At 37.5% G+C, this 21,175-nt stretch overlaps 1 pseudogene; it reads left to right on the forward strand.

The window, feature by feature from the left end:
• The first annotated feature begins 12,689 nt into the window (after nt 1–12,689).
• LOC130136133 (receptor-like protein 15) lies at nt 12,690–18,493 on the forward strand (annotated as a pseudogene).
• The last annotated feature ends 2,682 nt before the right edge of the window (nt 18,494–21,175 follow it).

Here is a 21,175-nt window from a genome sequence, read left to right on the forward strand (position 1 = left end):
GGATAGATTAAATTATTATTTTTTTAGAATAGGTTGCATGTTAATTTAGGCATTTTTTTTATTCCGAATTTCATTGAAAAAATACCAAAAAATAAATTATTTGTCCGTCATTAGAATTAGGTCACGTCGTCGCATGACATATAGTTTGCATGCTAGGTTGCATTAATCGCATGTCATTTTTGCACGTCATTGCATATAGGTTAGTTTGCATTTTAATAAAGCGCAAACCCTAATGAACATCTTGAGTGCCTTGCTTTGTTAATTAGAAATCATATTAGGATTGTCTGTGTGATTTTCTACTAACAATGCAGATGCTTGCGTGGCTTTAAGGTATGTTATCCTGCTATTTATTTATCGCTTTCTTGGGTGTTACTTTTGGTGGTTTGCGCACCCGCATGATCACCTCACATGCTAGTGGACCGAGTTAAAATGAATCCAAACCTGTCGCACAAAACATTTTTTGAAAAGAAAAGGTACCGAAAGGGCGTTAGACTAGATTTAGCGTAACCAAGTCCCCGAGCTTAGAATCTCTGGTTCGTAGGAATAAAACATATCTCCCTATGTTTTATTTAGGTTTCTAATCGACCTACCATAAATAGATTAGTGGTGACTCCAAGTACGAAAACTTTTGCATGTTAAAAACTTAAACCCTAAGTTGCGAATTGGTAGGGCTTGGGAGGGCCCGAGTTAGGCTTAGTCTTAATAATCCATTAGCCTGAGAGAAATTTTAGGTCGCGACAGTAGCTTTACAAAATATTTTTACCAAATACCATTTACATTTGCCCAATGGGCTTTCACTCAAAGGTATTTGCATTCCCCCAAGTAACATTTTCAAAGTTGAACCAAACAGGCCCTTTGTACGTCCTACTAAATGCCCAATGATGGTTATTTGCTAAAACATTTTTTCAATCGGTAATATGAGACAAAAATCATAACAAATATCAAAATAATAAAAGCCACACATCAAAACGATATTAAGCACAAAAGTAAAGATGACGAAAATAAAATGTGAAAAATAAACTCGATACGAGTCGAGCGAAGAAGATATGTGCACTTGTTATTGAGCCCCGGGACAGAAACCTGTCAGCTAAACTTAAAACATCACATCACATCACTCAAGCATGAAAAAAGACGACAAAATATAAAATGCAGGAAAGTATTCGGATGAATCAGGCAAAGATTATACGTGACCTCGTTATTTGAGCTCTGGGACATGAACCCTCAATCTAGTTTTGAAATCCGAGTCAAAATCTAAATTTAGCTAAACAAAACAACCTACTAAAAAATAATCACCGAGTGAAACTCAAAAAAGGATAAAACAGAAGGCGTGGATGATTATAGTCCCTAAATATGAATACTTGATTTTTTTTATCCTTTTTATTTATTATTATTATTTTTAAGAGAGAGAGAATCCAGCACCCATCGTAGCATTGATAGAGTAAGACTAAATTCGATTCTGCATTTGAAGTCAAGCAAGCAAGCAAGCATTGTCATGAGATCAAAACATCAAAACGAGCATTCACGGACACTAGCCAAAGTTCGCACATAAAAAAAGACTGATCAAGCAGATTTTGTCCACCCAAACAGCCACGAAGAAAGATATGCAACAGAAGAGACTTCCACCATTCCCATAATATCCAAAAAAACAGTAGAGAAAACTCTAAACAAGGCGGGTTAATTAATGATAAATGCTCCTTCAGAACAACGAAACAGAAAGGCCCAATCCGAACTCTCTCGAATGCTCCGATTCGCATTCACCTTCTCTCTCTTGCAAAACAAATCCAGTGTACATAAACTCAAGGCGAGAGGCGACAGACAAGATCTCAACATGTACAGGATCAAGCAGACAATCAAATCAGTAAATCGTATCTCAGGGTCGATGCGTCAACTAATAACCATGCAAATCGCACTAGAATACTCTCAGATTGACTAATGACATAAGCAAATCAATACTGGAAGTCACTTGGGCAAAACATTGAACACCTGATGAACATGAAGTTCGACGTGCTCGGACCAGAATATGTAACAAATGGGTGAGGAGTATAAAGTGAGGTGTTCATTTAAGCATTATCAAAGACAAATCGACGAATCGGAGGACAGGCGATAAACGACCATGCACTGAAACATGCTCGGCTGAAGCCAAAACAGAGCATAGAAGAGGGATACGTTGCCAGAGCCATCACTAGTCGAGATTGATCGCCTGAAGTAGAGAGATCGTAACGGACGGTAACGCCGGGGCCTAGAACCGCCAACGGGAGGAATAGACCGAAAGAGTACTTCAGCAGCGATGACTTTGAAACAGGGGCGAACAATGCCTCTTCACGGCGGCGGAGGAACTGGTGGCGATCTGGCGGCTAACGGTGGTTGTAAGTGACTTGACCAAGAGGGAATGAAGATGGAGAATCTTCTGGAACCAATTCTGCGAGAGGGAATTTTCTCCCCCGACCTCCCCTTGTGCCTGTGCTCTGTTCTTTGTGGATGTGGTCTCTGTGATTTCTGCGTGCGTCTGGTGGCCAGCGATGGTCGATTGCCGGTGGCTACCGGTGGCCTGAGGGCGATGGAGAGGGAACCACCATGAGAAGCTGCTGAACAGCGAGAGTGGAAAGTGGATCGGGTCTGGGCTGCGCAAATTGGACCCGGCCCTTTCAATTGTGACCAAGTTGGAGCCTTTCTTATTATTTTCTTTCTCTTTTTTACTATTTGTTATTTATTTTTTTTCTTACTATTTCTCATGTCTCTCTCTTTCTTTTTATAACAAAAATACATGTTTGACTTGCCGGTAAAAATTCAGGTGTCAACACTTGTCACGAAACATAATAAAAGGTAGAATACCTACTTCAGTGGGCGACATGAAGATGTTATGGACTTTAGATGTGTCGACTCATAGCTTCACGGGAGATATGTTAGATGCACTAGCCACTGATTATCCTAATTACCAACTTGACTAGTCTGAAATATTTGTATCCGGAGAACAATGAATTCACAAGGGATTTATTACCCGGTCTGTTGAATAGTTCCGAGCTTAAGGATTTTGCATGCTAGTAATTAAATTAGGGGACAACTTTTATGGACAAGCCCAGCCCATTCAACATCAAAGATAAAAACAAGGGTTAATACCATGAAAAACCCTAAACTGGTACACTTATGATAGATTTACCAAAAACTATTTTTTTGACCATAAAAAACTCCAAACTTGTACATTTATGACAATTTGGGGTTTTTGGTGGTCAAAAAAATAGTTCGGGATAAAATTGTCACAGATGTACCAGTTTGGGGTTTTTTATGGTCAAAAAAATAGTTTGGGGTAAATTTGTCACAAGTGTACCAGTTTAGGGTTTTTCGTGGTATTAACCCTAAAAATAAAGATATTAAAAGATCCACCTCTCCAACACTAGTGATACTAAAGATGAAAATTAAAAATTAATAAAATTTAGGAGCCACCAAGAGATCGAAAACCCGAATTGGCCTAGCCAAACGGACCGCACATTTCTCAGGCACGATTTAGACGGGCCAGTCCTTGGGGTGGATTTTTCTAATTTTGTTTTCGGGCTTTTTTGGCTGCTAGCCTAGGGGAGTCGAGATGCCATTAGCAAAAATAAGTGAAGTAGCAATTATAATGGAATGAAGTGAATTATAAAGGAGATACAAAGATATGCAGATGAGAAGGAAGGCTAATGAGAATCGATGAAAGTATGGTATGAAATATATTCCAAATTTAGCAACTGCATTATTTCTATTAATATGACTTTGCAATGGTTAAACGTATAAGAACATTGTTTACTCATCCTATATCTTGCTATATACTTCCATTAGAAAATGGAATTTGACAGGCTATGAAATCAATACAAAAGAAAATTTCCCATGTAGGGCTTCGTGGCCTCTTTCCTAGTGGCCGACGCACTGTGGGGAAGAAAAGGAAAAAGAAAAAGAAAATAAAATAAATAATTCGAAAAAAATATTTAAAAATTGCCCCGTCATTGTTGATCGGATGGCCAGCGTCCACGTCAATGCCTGCGGGCCAAAATTGGCCGGATGTACTAAATTAACACAAATACAAAATGTTAAGGACTGAATTGGCACAATTGTAATAGGTTTATAACTTTTTTGGTAATTTTCCCAATTGATACCTCACCAAGTGCATTGGACGGTTTAGATTTAATCTTCTTTTTTCCTTTTTTGCCCCTTTATTTTCTTTCCTTTATTTTCGTTTTCCCTTTCCACTTCTGCCTCCGTCCCTCTCTCTCCTTGGATCTTAAATTTGGGGTTAACATCACCAGATAAAGCTACTCCAGACTTTAGAAAATTGCAATCTGTATTTTCAAATCCGCGTAAGGAAAAGGGTCCTTGCATTGACCAATCTTTGGAGTATTGGCCAAGTGCTTGACCGAGAAAATAAGTAATTAGTCTAGCGTTTTGTCGGGGTAAAGAGGCAAAATCTCATTCAAGATTAGATGAGATGGAAAGAGAAATTGACTGACTGGGCCTCCTTTCTTTTTCTTCATCCTCATATTGCTTTTGCTTTAAAGAAACATAAATTTAGTCAAGGTCTTTCCACTTATTTTCTATAATGGACATGCTTGTCAAAAAGGTAAGTGGGAACTGATGGGGTGCTTGGAAGGAGAGGCGCCCTGCTCAATAAATCATTATAAACACAAAGAGCATGTCTCTTCAATTTCCATACTTAAAGATTTCATTTTATTTATTTCTTAATTAGTCAACACATATAATTAAGTAATTAGTTAATGTTCCACATAAAACTTTCCTACTGTATGGCTCGAACCTTCTTTTGAGACGTGATTGTACACTCTCAACGATTTAGCAACGGTCTTTTTACATATTACGTAAATCAATTTTATGATATTTTTTTCTAGGAACATCAATGTTAAATAAGTAATTGAGCTTCTTTATCTAATTAATGTGTAAGAAGATTGCATAAAACTAAAATATTTTCTAAAAGAGAAAAGGTACATCTAACGGGCATAGGGCAAAATTAGCGTAACCAAGCTCCCAAGCTCGAACTCTCTAGTTCATAGATTAAGGTTGCCTCTCACGCCTTACTCGTCTCTTAACCGACCTAGAGTAGGTTAGTGAAACTCTAATTTCTTTAGATTAAAAGTAATTGAGAAATCAATTTACGGCTAGTATGGTTTGCGAGAGTTTGAGCAAAGCATTAGTGCTACCTTGCAATAGGGTTACATGCGTCCGCTTGGCAATCTGTTAAACTCCCCTTGAAGTTCATCTCGGGACGGTCGTGAAACCACTATTTGAGAACTGAGATTCTCTAATTTTCAAAGAATTGATATTCTCTAATATTACTAGGAGGTAAATTTATATCTTAAATTTTCTCACTTAGGAAGTTGATACCTCACCACGTGTGTCATTGGACAGTCTACATTCATTTTCTGGTTTTCCTTTTTCCCCTCTTTCTTTTCTTTTTCCCTTTCCACTTCTGCCTCCATCCCTCTCTCTCCTTCGATCTTGAATTTGGGGTTAATATGACCAGATAAAGTTACCCCAGACTTTAGAAAATTGCAATCCATTTTTTCAAATCCGCGTAAGGAAAAGGGTCCTTGCATTGACCAATTTTCGGAGTATTGGCCAAGTGAAAAGAAGTATTTAGTCTAGCGTTTTGTCGGGGTAAAGAGGCAAAATCTCATCCAAGAGGGATTGAGGCCGGCTTTCTTTTCCAATATTTTCGTGCCGCTTTCCCATTTCAATTTGGTCAAGGTCTTACGACTTTGCTTTCTATAATGGACATCCCTATCAAAAAAGTAAAGCATATTCCAGCTTTCATCGCAAGTGACCGAAACGACTTGGGAGAAGTCTAAGTCAAGCTATAATGGACATCCCTATCAAATCATTAAAGCATTTAACAGCTTATACCGCAAGTGACTAAAATGACTTGCTCGAATTATAAATGAGTCCCTAAATTATGAGGCAGACATTTAAACATTCAATATAGTATAGGTTTGGTGAAAAAATAAAGTAGAACATGGTACATTGAATCCAACTGATAAGTTCAACTTATTGATTGACAGGTTTGGATATATTGTTATATTGATTTATCCGTTCTATTTTGTTATATTTGGTTGAAATTTTTTTCAAAGAAAACCTTTTTAAAAGTGGAAGGAACAAGAATATCATATCTCTCTTCCCATGCATCCACACAATGTAGACCTTAAAGGAAATTAGACGTGAATTTGCCAAAAAAGAAAAAAGAAAAAGACGAAGGAAAGAAACTTGCAACCATATCTCTCATCTCTCTTTCCATCAACTCATAGAATGACTCAATCGCCAAAGAGGGAAGACTCATTCGGTGACTCTTAAAAGGACAGTAACATACAATTATATCTAATGGATGAATTACTAAATTACGAAAATCCAATTTGAACGATTTTTTTTTCAGAACTTGATTCTTTTATATTTTTTATGCTTATTAGAATAATTATGGATATAAGATAGTAATTTGAATTTGTAAAATAAAGTCTCAAGATTATTATACAGTAGAATTATAGTGTAGCTAAACTCTGCAACATGGCTTTTCTCTTTTCACGCTGCTCATGAACTTTGCACATTGCTTGGACAGATGACCTCTAAGAAGTGAAGTTCATCTCACACATGGACTGGTACTTATATCAAATAACCATTTGAATGATTATTTAATAAAAATAAGTTTTGCGGAGGTTTGATTTTTTATACTCTATTTAATGCTTATTAGCATAAATATGTACAAAAGATTGAAACTTGAACCTGTAAAAAGAAGTTTCAATATTAATATACTGTGTAGGATTATACTGCAGCTAAACTCTGCGGCATGGCTTTTCTCTTTTCGCAGTGCACTTGGACTTTGCACATTTGTTGCATTCACCCGCTGTTTTATTTACTTTGGATAATATTATCTTAAACACTTTCACTACAGTTTTGGCCATTAATGACCATTATAATTAGAAAGCTAAATTCTATATCAAAATATCAAATTATATTTTTCCTGCAATAATATACAACCAATTGATCTGTTTAATCCAGAAAAAGAAGTTAACATGGTCTAAGACTGCCGGGGACCTTCCATCTTCAATTCAGTCCCCTCGTTCACAATTTTACATGGTATTTTGTCCTTTTCTTTTCTTTTTTTGCCTTTTACGTGATTATTTTCCCGGTACAATGACTTTTGATTTTCTGAATAACAGTGACAATTCATTGACTACCATATAACACCCTTTCGTGCTTTAAGAAAACAAAATCATAAGGCACCTATATATTCAGGGGGATACGCACCTGTGCCTCCATATATTCTTTTAGTGCCGCCTTTCCTTCTTCTATTACGCTATTATGTAGCTCATAATTCTAAAATAACGTGATGGTCAATTTTACGAAAACTCAATTTGACTTTTGTCATTCTCTTTATAAATAATCAATTATAAAAAAAATGCCAAACTGCTAATTTAGTTGTAGAGTCTATGCACAATGAGTCTACACATAACAAATCTTAAATCTCTTGTTAGTTAAATACACAAAGTTTCCAATTTTATACCCTCAAACCGCCTCAAAAGAAATTTTAGCAAATATAAAGATAAATAAATCATATAACTCGAAAAACAGTTGGTACCGTACCCTATTTGTAATAATCTTTAAAAAATTAGTTAACCCATTGATACTGATAAATGTACAATCTATGAAATTGAGAGAACATGGATGTTACTCGGACTTAGCCTTTAGTAAAATAGACCACATATAAAGGGTAAAGGTCCTCGATGGTCAAAAAGAGAAAACATCGATGTTTCTTTTTTTCACAATAAAGCAATGATTTGTAAACATTTTCCTAAAATTAGTTATTTGTATCGGTTAGAATATTCATCATCAACAATAATCTTTGTCCGAATGTTTTTGTTAGTGATAAAGTATTTCCCATTAATTAATTTTTTGCAAGCGATAGAAGTGAATGTTTTTAGAGAAATATTTCAAATTAGTGATTTGTGACATGCACATATAAAAATTAAAGGTTTTCATCAAATTGGTGATTTTTCACTGAGGGTTTTTCCTTTCATCACTCTCTCTCTCTCTCTCCAAAATATCTTCTGTTTTTCTCTCTCTTACTAAAGGGTTTATGTCTGACCAAAAAAAAAAACTAAAGGGTTTATGTATCGCTGCCACCAATCCGTGGCCGTGCGTGTGGGTGACAAAAAGCCACTAGCAACCGTCGGTGGTGGCTCCAACTCATTGATAGGGTCTCGCTGGGTTCATTTTGGACAACTTTTACGGACAAGCCTAGCCCATTCAACATCAAAGATAAAAAAAAAAAAAAAGAGAAGGAACTAAAGAAATTCCACCTCCGCAGCACAAGGGATGCTAAAGATGAGAAATAAAAAATAATAAAATGTCAGCAAAATTCGGGAGCCATCAAGAGCTTGGAAACTCGAATTAGCCTGACTGAATCGACCCCTGCATTTCTCTAGCACGAGTTAAATGGGGTAGGTTTTTAGGGCGTATTTTTCTAATTTTGTTTTCAGGCTTGTTCAGGCTACTTGCCTAGTGAATGCAATGAAATGTAAAGGAAACACGAATATACACAGATGAGCATGGAGGCCAATGAGAATCGATGAAAGCATGGCAAGACATATATTCCAGATTAAGCAACTGCATTCATTCCATTAATATGACTTTGCAAAGGTTATATGTAAAAAATAATGTTTATTCATCTTATATCATGCTATAAACTTCCATTAGAAAATAGAATTTGACAGGCTATGAAATCACTACAGAGCAAATTTCCGCGTAGGACCAATCTAATGTTCCTTGGTCCGGAAACTGCCATCTGGCATTTGGAAAACACCCCCCCCCCCCCGCGCTTAAATCAGTAATCGAGGGAACAAATGAGAAAAAAAGATTAGGAATAATATAATGAGAGACGTCGTTTGGAAGCTCATCTGATGCATGACACCAACACTTACACGTGTCTCATCTGCTGTCTCGTGGTGAGAAGCTTGATCATGTTGGGATGAGAGAGAGTGAGTTGAGAGAAGAGGCTGATCAAATCTAAACATATAATTACAAAAACAAAGGAAGCTGAGAAAGGAGAGGAGGGGTCGACAGTGAGTTAACATATAGATACGCGGGAGTTACAGGTTCTTCACATTAGAAAGTCGTTGACATCAACCCCTGTCTTTAAGATGATTAAGTATGATTTATCAAATGGTATTTACCAACAAAAAAAATTAGATATGGATTTACAAAAAAAAATGGAAGGAAAAAGAACTTCCATCATATATCTCTATCCATCAACTCAAGTGACTATTAATGGACGAATTACTAAATTACGAAAATCCAATTATATATGCTAAGTTAATTTGTGGTATTTTGAATGAAATTTCTCAAATAACCGAAGCATTTTGGTAAGATGGTTAACATTACCAGATAAAGTGACTCCAGACTTTAAAAAATTCCGATCGGTTTTTCATATCCGTGTAGGGACAAGGGTCCAACTGTCCTTGCACTGACCAACTTTCGGAGTATTGGCCAAAGTGCTTTATGAGAAAAAGAAAGAGTTAGTCTAGCGTTTTGTCGGGGGTAAAGATGCAGAATCTCATCCAAGATAACATCGAGTTGGAAAGTGAAATTTGACTGGGCCGACTCTCTTTTCCATCAGCCTCATATTGCTTTTGGATTTATGAAACATATAAATTTGGTCAAGGTCTTGCCACTTACTTTTTATAATGGACATCCCTGTCATAAAGGTAAAGCATTTCCCAGCTTTTATGGTAGGCAGCCACCACGACTTGGGAGAAATCCGAGTCAAGCTATGATGGACATCCCCATCCAAAAAGCAAAAGCATTTCACGGCTTTTGTCGCAAAGTTGATCAAAATGATTTGCTCAAATTATACATGAGTCCCTACACGATGAAGCAGGCAATTAAACATTCAAAACACCTAATAAACCTTCAATCCCATGTCAGTTGAATACACAAAAGTTTCCGATTCTATACCCTCAAAATGCCTCGAATGAAATTGGAGCAGATATAATAAAAATGAATCGTATAACTGGACCAATAGTTGGTACTGTATACTACTATTATTAATCTTTGGAAAATTTGGTAACCAACTGATAATAATACATATATATTAATTTTTTTATCTTTTAAGAAGTTGATAGCTCACCACTTGTTTTATTTGACAGTCTAAATTAATTCTTCTTCTTTTCCTTTTTCGCCATTTCTTATCTTCCCTTTGTTTGTTTATTCCCTTTCCACTTTTGCCTCCGTCCCTCTCTCTCCTTGGATCTCGAACAAATTGCACAATATTGATCCACATCACACTTAACTCTCTCTCTCTCTCTCTCTCTCTCTCTCTCTCTCTCTCTCTCTCTCTCTCTCTCTTCTCGGTTTGAGCCACCATTGCTAGTGGCCTCCTTTGCTGTTGTCGCCCTACCACATCTGAACCCCTTGACTTGTGGGGTGAGGCCTCAACCATAGATGTAACATTACTGGCCTGGGGCGACCTTGAATTTGTGGTTACCCGAGGCCGCCACTTTTGCAGGCGGTTGTGTCCTCTATAGTCGTTACCATCTTTGCGAAGCTCCTTTTTGTTGATGTCAAAAAGTGGGAGAAGTGCTATAACAAGTTTTATCATACTCAAGCTATTTGATTAAACAGGGGAATGAGAATGTGAATATTACTCTATCATACACAGAATATTATTTTGACATTATTACACAAATTTTATTAGAATTATATTGATAGTTTTGTTATCATAAAAAATGGGGAGATTGTTGAGAAAAATCCCTAATTAGTTTTGAAGTATGACAAAATAATCCTGTCTGACCAAATTATGCTTAAGATGTTTGATGTAGATCTACATTAAGTCATCAGACTTAATAAATGGAACTACTTAGTCATCAGACTCAAATACTGTATCATAAGACTTAGTCGTTGAAAGGACTTTGTCATCAGATGCAGATATTGAGTCATCAGATGCAGAATTTCTCATCAGATTCAACAAGCGTTATTTTTGGCAGGTTTATGAAGGACGATCAAAATAATATCATAAGATATTATATTTTGGTAATCACAAGATTATTCCTTAATACGAAGAACTACACTTTTGGAAACCAAGATTTAATTGTATGGGCGATCGAATCAACTTGGAGATAATGATTCTTTCTAACGGCTATGTATCTTCTTTTGGGAAGTTTCTCCAACGGATTAATTTGGAGATAAATCCTCTGAAGACTGTCCAACGGGTAGATTGGAAGTGGAGGAGTATAAAAGGAGTGCATACGTCGTACAAAGAGAGAATTAGAATCGAGAATTCCAGAGTCTAAATAGAGCTTCGATCTTACACACACTTGTGATTACTGTTTTTCACGCTGTGATTTTTTAGAGAAAAATTACTTGAGTGTAGAGTGTATGTGATAGTGTGATCTATCATATGAAGAAACAGTACTCTTGTAATCTCTTGGTGATTCATAGTGAAACACAGCCAATAGGCTGCCAGCGTAGAAAGTGGACACAGGCTTGATAAAGCCGAACCACTATAAAGATCAGTGTGCAGTATTCTCTATCTCTAAACTCTCTTTAATTATTCTTATTATCATACTGCACATATATCTTCATCAGAATATCATCGCTGTCATCAGTCGTAAAAATCGTAGTCATTAGACGCAAGCATCTGACAGCAATTTATCATCAGACACAAGCATCTGACAACAATTTATCATCAGACGCATCCATCTGACAAAAAATTTTATCAGACATAAACATATGATATAGCGAGTATAAGTTGTTAATCTTGACTATATTCATTCCGCAATTTTATTTTATTAAATTTGATACAATCACCTATTCATCCCCCTCTAGGTGATAGCACTAGCCCTAACACCTTGGAAAGTTTCTGGGTCATGACAAGCTTTAATGACCGCGTGGGATAAGATGTGTCGCATCTTTGACTTGAAGATGTCCCCAGCAGAAAATTAAGGGTCCTCCATCTGTACTGAACATGTGCGTGGGGACTTGGGTGGTGTCGATGTCGGAGCGAAGTGGAAGCTCAAGTGGAAGTTGTTTAAATCTGCCTTAAACAACCCAAATCGGTCTGCTTATGTTGTGGATTTTTATAATACTAACAAGATTATCCGTGCATCATAACAGTTTAAGACTACGTTTTTTATATTATTCTAAATTATTGATAGTTAATCAATTTTGCATTCATTGATACTTCAAGTTAAATATAAGATATATTGAACGTTGATCAGTATTGTTTTGATCACATTATTAAATTGAACGAAGTTGTCTTATTTTTTCTTCAATGAGTCCAAACAAATACGAATTTGTGTAATATTTCTTGGCAAAACAATATTTATACTAAAAATTAATAACATCAAGTTTTTGTTATTTATCTCTCTTTTTTAGAAACGATACTTGGGGAATGCATATTTACTTTATAACTTTGGTGAAATCACTAGTGACTTTTTTTTTTGTCGATCTGCTTATAATCATTTTTTTTAATCAATTTACAACGTTCATCTTATAATTTTCATCTCTCTTTTGGAGAAGTTCTGGGTCAAGTCAACGGCAAGAATCACGTGTTCTGAAGAATTGGTCCGAGTAGACTTTGAGTTTGCCCATGGTTGTTTCGTGGAGTTGGCCCAACCGTAATAATCACTCAAAAGGGAAAGACTCCGCATGTATAAATGAAGTAGATGACCCTCTTAAGTTTGCACAGGGGGAAGCAGAAGAAACAGATAACCCACAAAACACCATTATAAACAAACATGAAGTGTCTTTTATCGTGTATGTGGACTTGGGTGTTTTTGGTATTGATGGGAAGTGGAAGAAGCATGGGGTGCTTGGAAGAAGAGAGGAAAGCACTCCTCAAGATTAAGGCCGCCTTCAACCACCCGAATGGGTCTGCTCTTCCGTCTTGGCGAGACGACGATGGTGACTGTTGCAACAACTGGGAACGTGTGGAGTGCAATAACACCATTTCGCGAGTGACTCAACTAGATTTGAGGCATATACGCGCTTTGGAATTGCCTTGGGTTATGGACGCGTCTTTGTTCCTTCCTCTGGAGGAACTTCAAGAGTTGGATTTAAGTTGGAATTCTCTCTCAGGTGAATATCTCTCTCTCTCAGCTATTTGTTGCTTTTGTCTTTTTTCAATTATGTCTCTATATAATCGTTTACTTACCGTTTCTGAATAATGTAAAAATGTCATACGTGGGTGCTCCAAACAACAAAGTGGATTAAGTGAATTAATGACAAACACATGATTGCACAAATGATGCAATTCTTAAAGTAGTAGATTGCACATGTCATAAAATAATTAGGAGACTCATCTCCACAATCAGGATAGGTGCGAAGAGCGAAAATAGAATCATCTCAGTGGGCAATGATTTACCAAATGCTGACTTTTCTGCCATCATAAAGAGTCTTGACTTGTTTGTATTTTGCACCCCAAGAAAGTTGACTTGAAGGGCACTTGTTTGGAAGTGGACTAAAATCTACTTAATGCTTTTATTTGTGACTTTCTCTCAAGATTCAATATAAGAAAAAGAAAATCAAGTTCCATCAGATTATGAAAGAACTATATATAATTCTACGTACTAATATTTACATGTTTGGAAATGTTTTGAGCGTTTCATGATAATTAAAAGTCAAATTGCGAGAGTGATAAGGTTTGCAAAAAATAAAAAAATCGGGAAAAGTAGATTGATAGAGGGGATTAATTTAGAGCGAAGAGAAAGGATCTTAAAGGTAGTGTAGTGTTTGGATAGAGGGAAAGAAAGGGACAGGAAAAGAAAGAGTAGAAGCTATTAGGAGGAATTATGTATAGTCATGTGTCTTTTAAATCCCCCATATAAGGGGATTTGGAGGGACTAAGGGGGACCAATACTTTCATCAAACATCATTTTTCTTTCCCACATATACCTTTGATGCATTTCAAATTGTAAATACATATAAATTATATATACATAAAAGTACAATAAAGTGATAATGCATCTTTTCTTTTCTTTTCTCTCTAGATCATTCCTTTTTCTAGTATCCAAACAATAAAATAAGGGTACATTTTCTCAAGTCTACTAGTGCCAGTTAACTACATATGATCGACATTGAAGTTACTTGTTTACTCAATTAGTTTACAAATTCATGTGACAGAGACCTTTTTCATGCTTGAATACGTCGAACCAGCTAGTTTCTGCTTATAAACCAATTCTTCTCATCATGAGCATATAATTATTATCGATAAATTTAAGGTAGTTTGACATCTGATATCTATAGAGAATTAATTAACCATCGGATATGCATGAATCTTTTCTTAACCAGATTTAAACGGAACGCTACACCTGAGGAAATTGAAGAGCCTAGATCTATCTTTCAATTATCTACAACGAGTTCCCTCGTTGTACAAGCAACAGTTAGTGGAGGCCCAAAATTTATCTTCCAATCAGCTTGAAGGTACATGTAAAATAGAAGACCATGCCTTGATATATATAAAGTTCGATTTTGAGAACCTTTTGTCAGTTACAGGTGTTAATCTTGAGGCGCTGGAGCTTTCTGCTAACAATTTGGTGAATGATTCCCTTACGGACATTGCGAGGATAACATCTCTTAAGGCCTTACACCTTAGTAGTTGTCGACTGAATGCTTCGAAGCTACTGGAAGGTACTTCTCTGAAAATGCTTTCATTTATCACCTTCTTAAGAGAAAATAAGATAAGATTGTCTTGAACATAGAATGCATGATTACATTATATTTGACGTATTCTGGATCTTATTTTGGCCGCACATTTTGTTCAAATAACTTAGCGCCAACGACTTGCATCTAAGTAAATGATATCATATAGTTGTTTGCCTTATGCTTGAAGTGGGAAGGATTTAGTTAAATGTCTATGGAAGGCATAAATAAACTCATGTCATGCTCAATGTCTTTATAGTGGGATCATGATGTCGGTGATCCTAAAAAATTTGGTCACTTTCAATTTAATCCCAAATCTTTAAATATTGAAGTTTAGGCTCCATGCTTTTACTTTTGTGAAACTTTTTTACTGGCCAATCTGAAGAATAGTGCGATAACATAACAGATGCAAGGAGTAATTGCTAAGAAGATAAAAATAGTCAAAATAACAATATACCAGAGAGGTTCAAATGTTGTGCAGGAATCATAATAAAATTAAATGCAAAAGTTAATCGGGAATCAAAATCCAAAAATTCCTTACAGTTTACATATTAAACCACAATGGTGGTCAAACTTTAGGGATTGCAAGTGTTAATAAATTCAACTAGGCCATGAAAATTATATAAGAAACTGAAAATTCATATCGGTAAACTAAGATGCATAAAATCAATCAAAGAAAGCATTTCTTATAATGGATAAATTAATTAATTTGAAAAATGGTTTTTCCATTAAGATAAACAATGTATAGAATAGAATAAATAATTATAATATTAAAAACTCATTCGGCCTTAAAAAAACCTCGGCTTCTTTGCACCAATGTCCATTGCTGCCTCTGCCCACCGCGGCGCTCATGCCCATCATCACACCACGAAGCTCGGTCGCCATTACTACCGCCATAAGACCCTGCATGACCTTTGGTGTGAACTACGACGACCTAAGATCTAAAGTGTCCTCAATTTTGAGGCCGTGATATGCTCAAAACTGAGGTCACGTGTCTCAAATCTAAGGCCCGGAGGGTGGAATGGACAGGCAGCGAGGTGGCAGTGATGGACAGCAAACCGGGACGATAATGTGGATGGTGGTGGGGGGCGGCAGGTTGCGATGGTGAGTTGCGAGTCCAAATAATGTTTGGGGGGCCTCCACTGCTGACATGGCAGCATGTCAGCCAAAAGATCACAGTGATCTCTCGCTGCACTAGATGGAGGATCACATTGCATTGATTTTGAAAAGTACATAATTAAACTGGAAAAAAAAAATTCAGAAACTATAACGAAAATGGAGCCAAGGTTTAGAGGTTGCCCATGCAATTAACCCATAAATTTTAGGAATAATATCAACTTTAGAGTTCATTTCCGATCCAATTCAAAATTTGTCAAACTCCGGAAGTAATTAATTTAATGTGAAGAATAGTGGAGATGAAGCATCGTGGTGGTGCGACTCCACTCTAAAGCTCCATCTTACCAATTTTTCTGTTTGTATTTTTGGATATTAGATTGCATGCTCTTTCTATCCTCCATTCTCGACACAAACCATGACCTCGAGTGTTTTAATCATGCAAAGTACAATTTAGTGATGATACTCACAATTGCAGTGTCCATTTCAATAGGCTTGTGCGGATTGAGGAACCTTGAAGAGTTGGATATCGGTACTAATGGATTTTGGGGTTCTCTTCCTTCATGCTTCAGCAATATGACCTCACTCCGTGCGCTTGATGTTCAAAATAACAATTTTAGCGGGGCCATTCCTTCGTCTCTCCTCTATAATCTCAAGTCACTTGAATATATTGCGTTATCTAGAAATGCATTTGAAGGATCACTTTCACTTGCTTCCCTGGCTAATAATCATAACCTTAAGAAATTCCACCTCATGAAGAACCGTAATAATAGTTTGGTAGTAAATACAGAAGAGCCCACTTGGTTTCCTTCATTTCAACTTAAGGCGTTTAGTTTATCAAACTGTGTGCTCAACAAAGACGCAAGTGGCGTAATTCCCAGCTTTCTGAAAAAACAGTATAACTTGAGCAGTGTTCAACTCAGCCACAATGGAATGACAGGAAATTTCCCAAGTTGGCTATTGGACAACAATGTAAATCTAGAGCAGTTCATACTCAGAGGCAACAATTTGTCAGGTTCATTTTATTTGCCTTCCAATTCGAATCTTGTCAGCTTAAGGATTTTCGATGTGTCTGCTAATTTTATTGAAGGAGAGCTTCCATCTCATCTTGGTTCTATCCTCCCCAAAATGGGCTATTTGAACCTGTCAAACAACAATTTGAAAGGTGGAATCCCTTCCTCAATGGGCAATATGCACCGGTTGTCCATATTGGACTTGTCGAATAATGGCTTCACAGGAGAAATACCAGAGACATTGGCTAAAAATTGTACGTCACTTTCTATGTTGATACTGTCAAGCAACAATTTGCACGGCCAAATGCTACCGAGGTATTCTAACTTGACAAGCTTGCAAATATTGTATCTGGATGGCAATTGTTTCACAGGGAGCATATCGCCTGGTATATTAAATATCTCCTCCTTGCAAGTTTTAGATGTAAGTGATAATTCCCTATCTGGAACACTTCCCAATTGGATTGGATATATTCAACAGTTGAGAGCACTTATACTGTCAAGTAATTTATTGGGAGGTCCTTTACCGTTGAGCTTATGCAACTTACGGTATCTCGATCTTTTAGACTTTTCAAGTAACAACCTTGGGCCGAATATACCCCCTTGTGTCAATGTTACAGTTACGAGGTTCTTGCATTTAGCAAATGACACGCTTGCCGGGCCTTTTCCTAAGTTTCTTTCGGGAGCTTCATTGATTGTCACGTTGGATTTGAGAGATAATGTATTGTCAGGTGAGGTCCCCAGCTGGATCGGTTCACTTCGGAACTTGAAGTTTCTTCTACTACGAGGAAACAAATTTGAAGGTTCAATCCCTTTGGATCTATGTCTGTTGAAAAATATGAGCATATTGGATCTTTCCAATAATAATCTTTCTGGAACAATTCCTTCTTGTTTGAAAGATTTGACATTTGGAAACGTTGGGGTATCTACGGAGGCATTTGCTACCTCGTTCTTTGCTATATATTATGGCATACAGTATATTGGCAGATCCGGTTTTGATTATTCGTATAGTGACATATATGCTTATATGAAGAGATTCGACGAAGTACACTTCATGACAAAGAGTAGGTTGGAATCTTATAAGGGCAACATTCTAAAACTCATGTCGGGAATGGATCTCTCGCAGAACAATTTGACTGGCTTTATTCCTCCAAAGGTCGGCTACTTAAGTGAACTTCGAGCATTGAACTTGTCACATAATCATTTGAAGGGAACGGTCCCGGAAACATTTTCCAAGTTAAAGAACATAGAGAGCTTGGACCTGTCCTTCAACAAGTTAACTGGTCCCATCCCTTCACAACTAATAGAGCTTTGCATGCTATCAGATTTTAGTGTGGCTCACAACAACTTGTCAGGCAGGATACCAGACCAAAAATATCAATTTGGAACTTTTGGTGAAGCAAGTTATGAAGGTAACCCTCTTCTTTGTGGAGCACCATTAACTAGCTGTGATAACTCCGATCAGGAACAGGAGACACAACCACCTTTTAATCATACCAGGGAGGATGACTCCTATAGAGAAGCCTTCTTGTGGAGTTTTGCAGGATCATATGTGGTGGCGTTCCTTGGGGTAGTTCTTTTTCTCTGCCTAAACTCGTACTATCGGTGCGTGATGTTCGAGCTTGTTCGTAAGCTTATCCCATCGTTTCCCCTTTAGAGATTGTTCTTCTAATTATTTTGTGATTGAAAAATATGATGAAACAATGGAGAACCTTTATTTAATACGATTGTAAGCATTTGAGTCTTTATTATGGATTGGGAACGCTTGGCTCCTAGAGTGCTCATATTGTATTCCTTGTCCTGCTAATTTGAATAATAGGAGAACTGATTTGGCTGTCAATTGAGAGAGGATAGTTTACTTCACAACCAAAATGAATCCAAATTGTTACCCAAGCTGTGAAATATCTTATGGTTGCAACCAGCAACATCGAACCAACTGGGTTTTAGCGTATCAAGACAAGATCCTTCTAACATAAAGGATTGGGCGCGGGGAATTGCTCCTATTTGATGACAAAGGCATGCATTGTAGGACCACTGTTATGCAGCTTGGGCCCACCTTCATGGTCACTGCTTGATGAAGATTTATAGCAAGAGAACGAAGCTTATCCAATACTTTGTTGAAAATATGTCTCGAGTTTAAGCCCGAAGCGAAAATCTGAATTTTGGAAATATAAATTAATGCAAGACCAAGTTTCGGAAATAAGGTTTCCTAATATGTGCTGGAGTCTTCGGCCACCGAAGTTGGAAAGTCCAACGTATATTTGAATTGGACCAAATTGTGAATATCTTCAGGCGGTGGGATTTTCTTCTTGGTTGATTTGCTGGACTTCGTGTGGAAACAATTAAAAGAGGAAAGTTCAAACTTTGACTAGTTGACCGAATAACATGATTTCCTAATCCATGTTGACGTGGGCTTCTGAAGGTGTTCTTCTTTTGGCTATAAATATATTCAGTGGGCACTTTGGGCGCAGAGTTGTTGATAAATACGTGAAGAAAAGACTTCTTGAAGCGCCGCTCCAAAGCGAGTGCTTGTTCGTGGGTTCGTGATTTTGTTCGTGGAATTACACCAAGAATTCAAGTGTTCGTAGCGATTAAATCTTGTGTTAAGATTTGTGTACAATTCTTTTACGAGATTGAGAGATTATTTCGTAAGGAATTGTGGGGCTAAACACTGCATGAGTTATTGGGTGTAATTGGGGCTTGGGAAACACTGAGAGTGTTTGAGTGACTCGAGTGTGGTTGTAATCTCCGTTGTATCGCTTGATCTATAGTGGAATTCCGTGCTGCTCTCCCCGTGGACGTAGGTCACTACGACCGAACCACGTAAATCTGGTGTCCGATTTATTTTCTTATTCTGTCAATTTTATTGTTCGATCGCTTGGCTTCCGCAACAATTGGTATCAGAGCTAGATTTGGCTAAGTTGAAGCGAATCGATGGCGATAGAAGAAGGAAAAGTGAGAATCGACAGATTTGATGGGAAAGATTTTGGTTTCTGGAAGATGCAGATTGAGGATCATCTATATCAGATGAAACTGCACTTGCCCCTGTCTGGGGAGAAGCCAGAGACGATGAAGCAAGCTGATTGGGAATTGCTGGATAGACGAGCTTTGGGTGTTATTCGGTTGACGTTGGCCCGTAACGTCGCGTTTAACATCGTGAATGAGAAGACCACTGCGGGTTTGATGAAAGCCCTGTCAGACATGTACGAGAAGCCCTCTGCGATCAACAAGGTCTATTTGATGCGACGTCTGTTTAACTTGAAGATGAGCGAAGGTGCGTCAGTTGCTGATCATATTAATGAATTCAATGTGATTGTTAGTCAATTGAGTTCAGTTGATATTGACTTTGAAGATGAGGTACGTGCTTTGATTCTATTATCTTCATTGCCTGATAGTTGGAGTACTACTGTTACTGCTGTTAGTAATTCCTCTGGGTCAACAAATTTGACGTTTGATGGTGTTCGAGATTTAATTCTAAGTGAAGATATCCGTAGAAGAGAATCTGGCGAACATGTATCTGCTGCTTTAGTAGGTGAAAGAAGAGGAAGAACTGGTACACGTGTTAGCAGAAGTAGTATGAACTCAAATAGACGAAGTCAGTCTAGGACTGGTGGTGTTGTCTGTTGGAGTTGTGGCAAGAAGGGGCATCTTAGAAGGGATTGCCTTAAGCTGAAGAACGACAAGGGTAAGGAAATTAGAATTGATCCTGCGGATGATGTTGCAGCTATTGCTGACGGTAATTCGGATAATGCTGATTTTGTCTTGTCTGTCACTGAAAATTCATCGTTTGATGGATGGATTATGGATTCTGGTTGTTCTTTTCACGCTACACCAAACAGGAACTGGTTTACTACTTATCAGTGCACGAATAGTAGTAAAGTGCAGTTGGGGAACAACGCTGAATGCGATGTTGTTGGTGTTGGTGACGTTAGAATTAGAATGCATGATGGTATCGTGTGGACATTGACTGGAGTGAGGCATGTTCCAGAGTTGAAGAAAAATCTGATTTCCTTGAGTGCCCTGGATTCAGCTCGGTGTCGGTATTCTTCGGAATGTGGACTTCTGAAAGTTGTTCGAGGTGCCTTGGTGATAATGAAAGGAATCAAGCACAGTGACCTGTATGAGCTTCAAGGTGAGACAGTGACGGAATTCGCTGCGGAGATGTCGAATGCATCGGTTCGAGAGTCTGAATTGTGGCATATGCGTTTGGGGCACATTAGCGAGAGAAGCCTAAAGGTTCTAAGTGAAAGAAATTTGCTATGCGGTTATGTGGCTAACGAACTGAATGTATGTAGGTGCTGTGATTTAGATCAACGGCGGAAAGTGCAGTTTAGTACGGTTGTCAGAGAAACCACGGGAATTGCAGAATTGATTCACTTAGATGTTCG

This window comes from Syzygium oleosum, unplaced genomic scaffold (assembly GCF_021117445.2).
Source record: "Syzygium oleosum isolate NSW1041296 unplaced genomic scaffold, Sole_v2.1 Sole_v2.42, whole genome shotgun sequence".
In the NCBI taxonomy this organism is placed as follows: domain Eukaryota; kingdom Viridiplantae; phylum Streptophyta; class Magnoliopsida; order Myrtales; family Myrtaceae; genus Syzygium; species Syzygium oleosum.